Source organism: Fukomys damarensis, unplaced genomic scaffold (assembly GCF_012274545.1).
Source record: "Fukomys damarensis isolate Sample0158 unplaced genomic scaffold, DMR_v1.0_HiC HiC_scaffold_32, whole genome shotgun sequence".
NCBI classification, from domain to species: domain Eukaryota; kingdom Metazoa; phylum Chordata; class Mammalia; order Rodentia; family Bathyergidae; genus Fukomys; species Fukomys damarensis.
In genome coordinates, this window is record NW_022900944.1 from 47,491,048 (window position 1) to 47,497,047 (window position 6,000).

The window sequence follows — 6,000 nt, forward strand, 5'->3', positions numbered from 1 at the left end:
ACTCAGCAGGCACTTCTTGCCCCACCCCCATGAAAAGAACCCAGTTTGCTCACAGGACAAAGTGCCCTGACCCAAGCAGACAAGATGGCACACCTCAGTGAGAGGCAGGAAGGGTCAAATGGATAGGCCCCGCATTATGGGAGTTTAAACCTTGCTCTGAAAGGTACTGGTAAGAAAAGCAGGTCAAGCCAAGGACGTGAGAAAATACAAACGGAACATGATAAAGGAACCGTGTCCAGAATACACAGAGACCTCATAAAAGTCCATAACAGAAACCCCACGTGTTCACTGTGCACACCCCTGGACAGCCACTGCAGAGCAAGAACGGAGGGAGGACGCCGGGAGGGGCCTCAGCATTGCTGTCACAGACCTGCAGCTGCCAGGCTCTGGCAGGTGGATGCGCAGCCGGGAAGACAGTAAATGTAAAGCCTGACCACGACAGGCTCCGGAGCTGGGAAGGAAGTGGACCTCTGCACGCTCCTGACGGAAAGGTGAAATGGTGCGGCCACTTGAGAAAATGGTTGGCAGTTTTTTCAAAAAAACTTAAATAGGACGGGCTGGGGATGTAGCTCAGGGGTACCACACCTGTCTTGCAAGCACAAGGTCCTGAGTTCAATCTCTGGTACTAGGAAAAAAAAAAAAGTTAAAGACGGCCAGGATTTAGCTCAGTGGCACAGTGTCTGCCTGGCAAGCGCAAGGTCCTGAGTTTGATCCCCAGTACTGCAAAATGGACAATTAAATTTTAAAAATTCAAACATACACTGGCAGTTCCACTCCTAGATATTTCCCACAGGAAAACAACGGTACATGTCCTTCAAAGGCCTGTACACAAATATTCTTAGCAGCTTTATCTGGCAGATAAAAATGTCCATCCCTCTGATGAACATAAACACCATCTGTTCACGTGACAGAACACTGCGCAACAATGAAAAGGAACTGCTGAGGTGCACAGCCTCACAGAAGAATCTCAGAATCTTAGTCCCCTGCTGGGTATCTTCCCCAAAGAATTAAAAGCATCATACCACAGTAATACATGCACACCCATGTTCATAACGGCACAGTTTGTAATAGCTAAATCCTAGAAACAGCCCAGTTGCCAATCAACTGGAGGCTGGACAAAGAAAATGTGTTATTTTTAATACACATAAAATGGAATACTACTCAGCCAGAAATAATGAGAAAGTAGAGACATTCATAGCTAAATGGATGCACACTGAGGCCATACTCTTACGTGAAATAAATGGGACACACGTGTAAATACCAAACAGCTTCTCTGGTGTGAGAATTGAAACTGTAAATAAGGATCAAAATGTATAATAGATCACGTGAAATAGGAAGAAAAGGTTCAAAGGGGAAGTGGGAGGGGTAGGGGTCGGGAAAGGAAAGAAGGGAATGGAATTAACACGAAAAAATGGAACCAAAGTCTTTGTACATAGAGAGGGGTGGAGGAGTTGAGGGAGGGCAGGAGAGTGGGGAAAAAATAAGAATCAAGATCTGTCATGCACAAATCTCCGATGAATGTACACCTAAAATGCACCAATAAAATTAATTTTTTAAAAAAAGAAAAACTCCCCTCCCCCAAACATCTCAGAATAACTGTGCTAAGTAAAGGAGCCCAACAAAAGGTACAGAGTATATAAGACCATATATAAAATTCTAAGAAATGCTAGCAAAGCCAGAGTGGCAGAAAGCAGACTGCCAGGGAAGGCAGAACCCTGCCTGGGAACTAAGAGAACAGAAACTAAGGTAGAAATCTTGAAGGGCTGTGTGCAGGCTCAGTGTGGGGCTGGTGCTGTGCTTTCCCCGGGATGTGTTTGTTGAACCTTACCACAAGCGTTTACACTCATCTAAGTGTGCACAAATGTTTATATATGTACAGCTTAGCAATCATACCTCCATTGGGCCAGGGGTTCAGCTCAATGGTGCCACCCACCGCCTGCCCTGCAAGTCCAAGGACTGGAGTTTGATCCCCGGTACCAAAAAATAAAAATAAAAAATGATACCTCCATAAATATATTGTTAATCTGTTTAAAAACCTCACACTGTATTCCAGAAACCCTAAAATATCACTCATACAATGCTTATAATTCTGACATTCACCCCGGGCCCTTGGTAAAGACCCCTGGCAAGTCACCTACCTGTTTTCGGGATCTCAAGGACACAGGGACTCAGTAGGGCAATGCTGCCTCAGCCCTGGGCACAGGAAGGTGGCCCATGAATCTGGCACGGCACTTGCAGCAGACACACTCTTGGGGGCGGCCTGGGTTACTCACCAGGTTGGAGCACTAAGTGAGATCGAGAAAGGACGGGATGAAATATCACACAGCATCTCTAATGTAAGGCAAGGGACTGTCTAGACTCAAATCAATAGCCAGAGGGAGAGTGTCCAGGAGAAGGGACAGCGCCCAGCTCCTCCTACGGCTCAGAAAAAGACAGACTATGTGGCTGGTGGTAAGGCCCACAAAGCCTGCGGGCTAGGTGTGTACGTGGGGCTCTCGGCCACGTCCTGCTGCCCTGTGTGAGTGAACGAGTCCCAGACCCCTTCTGACAAAAGCAGAGGTCAGACAACTCTGGGAGCCAATGGGCAGCTGAGTGCTCAGGGGTTCACAGTGCTGTTCCTCACAGAGCGCTGTTTGCTGAGGTTGTCATCTCCTCTAGGGGTAGGTGAAGGTGCTGATGGCCAAGCAGGTAGCTGCTGCACAGAGGGCTCTGCTGGTTTTCCCAGACTCAGGTGTTCTAAGCACTGAGGGGAAGAGGATGAGCCTACACAGACATTTTTAGGGATCAGTGATGGGCCCTGCAACCACACACTTCCATGTCGGGTGACCCTTTCCTGGTCCTACATCCTCCACTACTCCCACAGAGTTGGTTTGCTTCCTTACTGGATGATTTGTGAAGTACACTTTTTTCCTGAAGGTCGGACATGTGTTCTTACTAGAAAAGAAGAACAAGGAGGCTCAAAACACTCTGAGCTCTGTGGACATTGAGGGCAGCCTGATGGGAGAGCGTCTGAGCTGCCTTGCTGGACCTGACTCTTCGCTCAAAGTCCTGAGAGGCAGGGCCATCTTTCTGAGGCCCAAGGGGCTGAGGGTGATAAGCCGGAGACCTCTTGTGCTTAGCTGGGCTCCGGGGTACTGGTTGCTCTGGACTCCTCACTCCCAAGCCAGTTCCCACCAATACACACCAGCTAAACTTGCGCTAGGCCCGTCAGGAAAGACTTGAGTCCAACCTAGTGAGGACTTTCCGAGAGGTGGGCTGCCAACTGCCCACTGATACTTGATCAGACACCCCAAACTGAGTGGAACACTGGAGGGACATGCTGTCAAACCGCACAGAACTCCTTCCAGTGTAAAAACCAGGGTGCTTTGTCTGTAGGACAACAGAGCATTTGGGGCTACACAGTCTGGTCACTCAATCCCATTTTCTCCCAACAAAGTGCTACATTGTTGGCCAGAGTCCCCACCAGGCATAAAACCCAAAGTAAAGCGTGGCCTCTCTATAGCGAGTTGAGTAGGTGCTTTGGAATAAGGAAACTGGAAACTTTTATGACCTGAGTGGTTTTTCTTTCATTATATAACATTCGTTGCTGCTATTTTATTTAGAGTTAACAGCTTCAGGCTGAAGCTTGACTGAAAGCTTGAGCCTTTTCTTTTCGTTCCAGCGCTGGGGATCAAACCCAAGGCTTCACATACGGTAGGTAGGCAGGCAACTGCTCTGCCACTGAGCTACATCCCTTGTCCTCAAGCTGATGCGTGCCCGGGGTGGGGGAGTAGGTCTCATCCCATGCAACGTCCACACCCCTCTGGTAACAACAGCCTCGCAGTTTTCTGGAGGGTGGCCCACGCCCACCTCAGCCCACACGTTTCAGGTGAGGCAGACCCACCTCTCCCGGCCTGGCCTTAGACTCCACCGCGGGCCTCTGAGCTGGAGCAACGGGGAGAAGGCGCGCTTCCCCTTTGTTGAGGTGACTATTCTGATAGCATGGAAAGCTCAAGAGATCCTGGTGATGCTGCCTCCCACGAGAACCGATACAAAGGAAAGGAGGCTGAGAGATGGTCACCCGCCGGAGAACTAGTCCTCGGGCACCTCGAGACACGGATGCCTGAAGGCCCCGTCCTGACATCTGCGGTTCTACCACTCCATAAGCTGCCTTTTCGCGCTTGGGCTCAGGGCGCTCGGGTCACCTGCGCGGCTCAGGAGCGGCCTCCCGCGTCATGATGCGTTTTGATGTGTGAATGCTACGGAGCCGAACTGTCTCCGCGAGGCTCTGGGGCTTCGAAAACCGTAACATAAGGGCGAAAAGGACGACAGTGGAACCGGAGCCAGGCTCTCACGCGCTCAGGGCTCGCAGCAGCTTTTACGTCACAGGCTGCAGCCGTTTTCCCGGCTTGCACCTCGGAATCACGCTTGCCTCCCGTACGTCCCACTGATTGGCTCGAGCTTAGCCATTCAGGTGATGCCTTGTATGGACGTGCACTTAGCTGGCAGCTGATTGGCCCCCCGCGGCAGGGCTCTGGCCGGCGGGTCAGAGTGGACAGATGCGCTACAGGGCTGGGCGCTCGGCACGCTCTGCGGTGGCCTTTCCCTAACCTTGCCTGCTGGACGACCTGACAACGAGACTGTGCGTCGGTGGGGCGTCCCAGCCGGCGTCTTCGTCCCCTGCAAGGAGAGAGAAAAGTGGGAGAAGCCCTGCGCGGGCGCGGGAGGGTTGAGAGAGGGACGGGAGGCTGGTAACGCGGCTCAGGTGGACAAATTTATTTTTTCCCCATCCGGGAAACCCAAGGTTTTTGCACTGAACTACATTTCCAGCCCCTTTAAATTTTGTTAATTATTTTGAGACAGCGTCTCTCTGAATCGCTTAAGTTGGCTAGGTTTGGTTCCAATTCGAGATCCTACTGTCTCAGCCTCCCAGGGTGCTGGTGTTACAGGTGTATGCCACCAAGCCCTACCGAGGTTGTCAGGTTTCCTAGTATAAGAACATCCTTAAGATATCTCGGACATACGTCCATTCCGTCACTTATCTGAAATTCAAATAAATTACTACGCGCCAAATCTGACACCCCTACTGAAGGGCTTTGTGATTTCCTGGGAAATGTGTATGTCTTGAACAAGCTGGGGTTTATAAAGATCGTGGGATTCAGACACCTGTCATCTAGTCCGGGAGATCTTTGAACCCAGTCCTCTAGCCTGTTTTTTCCTTTTAGTCTCCCTCATTCCTCATGTGTATTTTGGGCAGTTGTGAAGTGGACATGGTGTATGTCTTTACATTTTAGTAAAAGTGCTTGCGAGGCACTCAGTAAAAAGGCTTTGGTGGGGGCGGGGGGTACCGGGGATTGAACTTGGGACCTTGTGCCTGCAAGGTAGGCAGTGGCACCTCTGAGCTAAATCCCCGGCCAGCTTTGTTCTTTAAATAATATCAAATTGCAGTTTGTATTTCTTGGAAATGGTTGTGGCTGTAATACTCTCCATTAATGTCGGTATTTGCCAGAACTGTTAATGTGCAACTCCAGCCCTGATGGGCAGGCATTCCAGTCAGAAGGCCAGAGGATGTGTCCAGGTACTACTTGGATTTCTTGGCTTTTTTGTTGTTGTTTTGAGACAGGATTTCACTATGTAGTTGAGACTGACCTGGAACTCTCTATGTAGCCCAGGCTCGTCTTGAACTCACAGCAGTCCTCCTGCCTCAGCCTCCCAAGTGCTGGGATTACAGGCATGCACCACCACTCCTGGCTCTTGGTTTATTTAAATCGTGGCATCACGATCTGTCAGGGCCAGCACATCTGATCAACACCTGCATGGAGTTGGAGGCACCCTGCCTTAGTGCTGAGTACTGCCACTATCAGGATGTGTATGTGGCTCCTCTGTGTCTCCATTTTCCTCCTGAGCCCATTAAAACATCACCATAGATTAGCAGGGCACAGAAAACAGACTTGTGTGTCCCTGGGAGCTCTGGCCCTCAACACTGAGAACCCCTTTTGTTGTTTGATGTAAAAATTACTT

At 50.1% G+C, this 6,000-nt stretch overlaps 1 protein-coding gene across 1 annotated transcript in view; it reads right to left on the bottom strand.

Annotated features, from left to right (window-relative positions):
• LOC104864579 overlaps positions 1 to 5,634 on the bottom strand; it is a 131,451-nt gene extending 125,817 nt beyond the window's left edge. Inside the window, exons 1-2 of the mRNA XM_019207947.2 lie at positions 3,884 to 5,634; positions 2,139 to 2,285 (exon numbers count right to left, since the gene is read on the bottom strand). The gene's annotated coding sequence lies outside the window, so the exon portion shown is untranslated. The remainder of the gene's footprint in view (positions 1 to 2,138; positions 2,286 to 3,883) is intronic.
• Between the last annotated feature and the right edge of the window lie 366 nt (positions 5,635 to 6,000).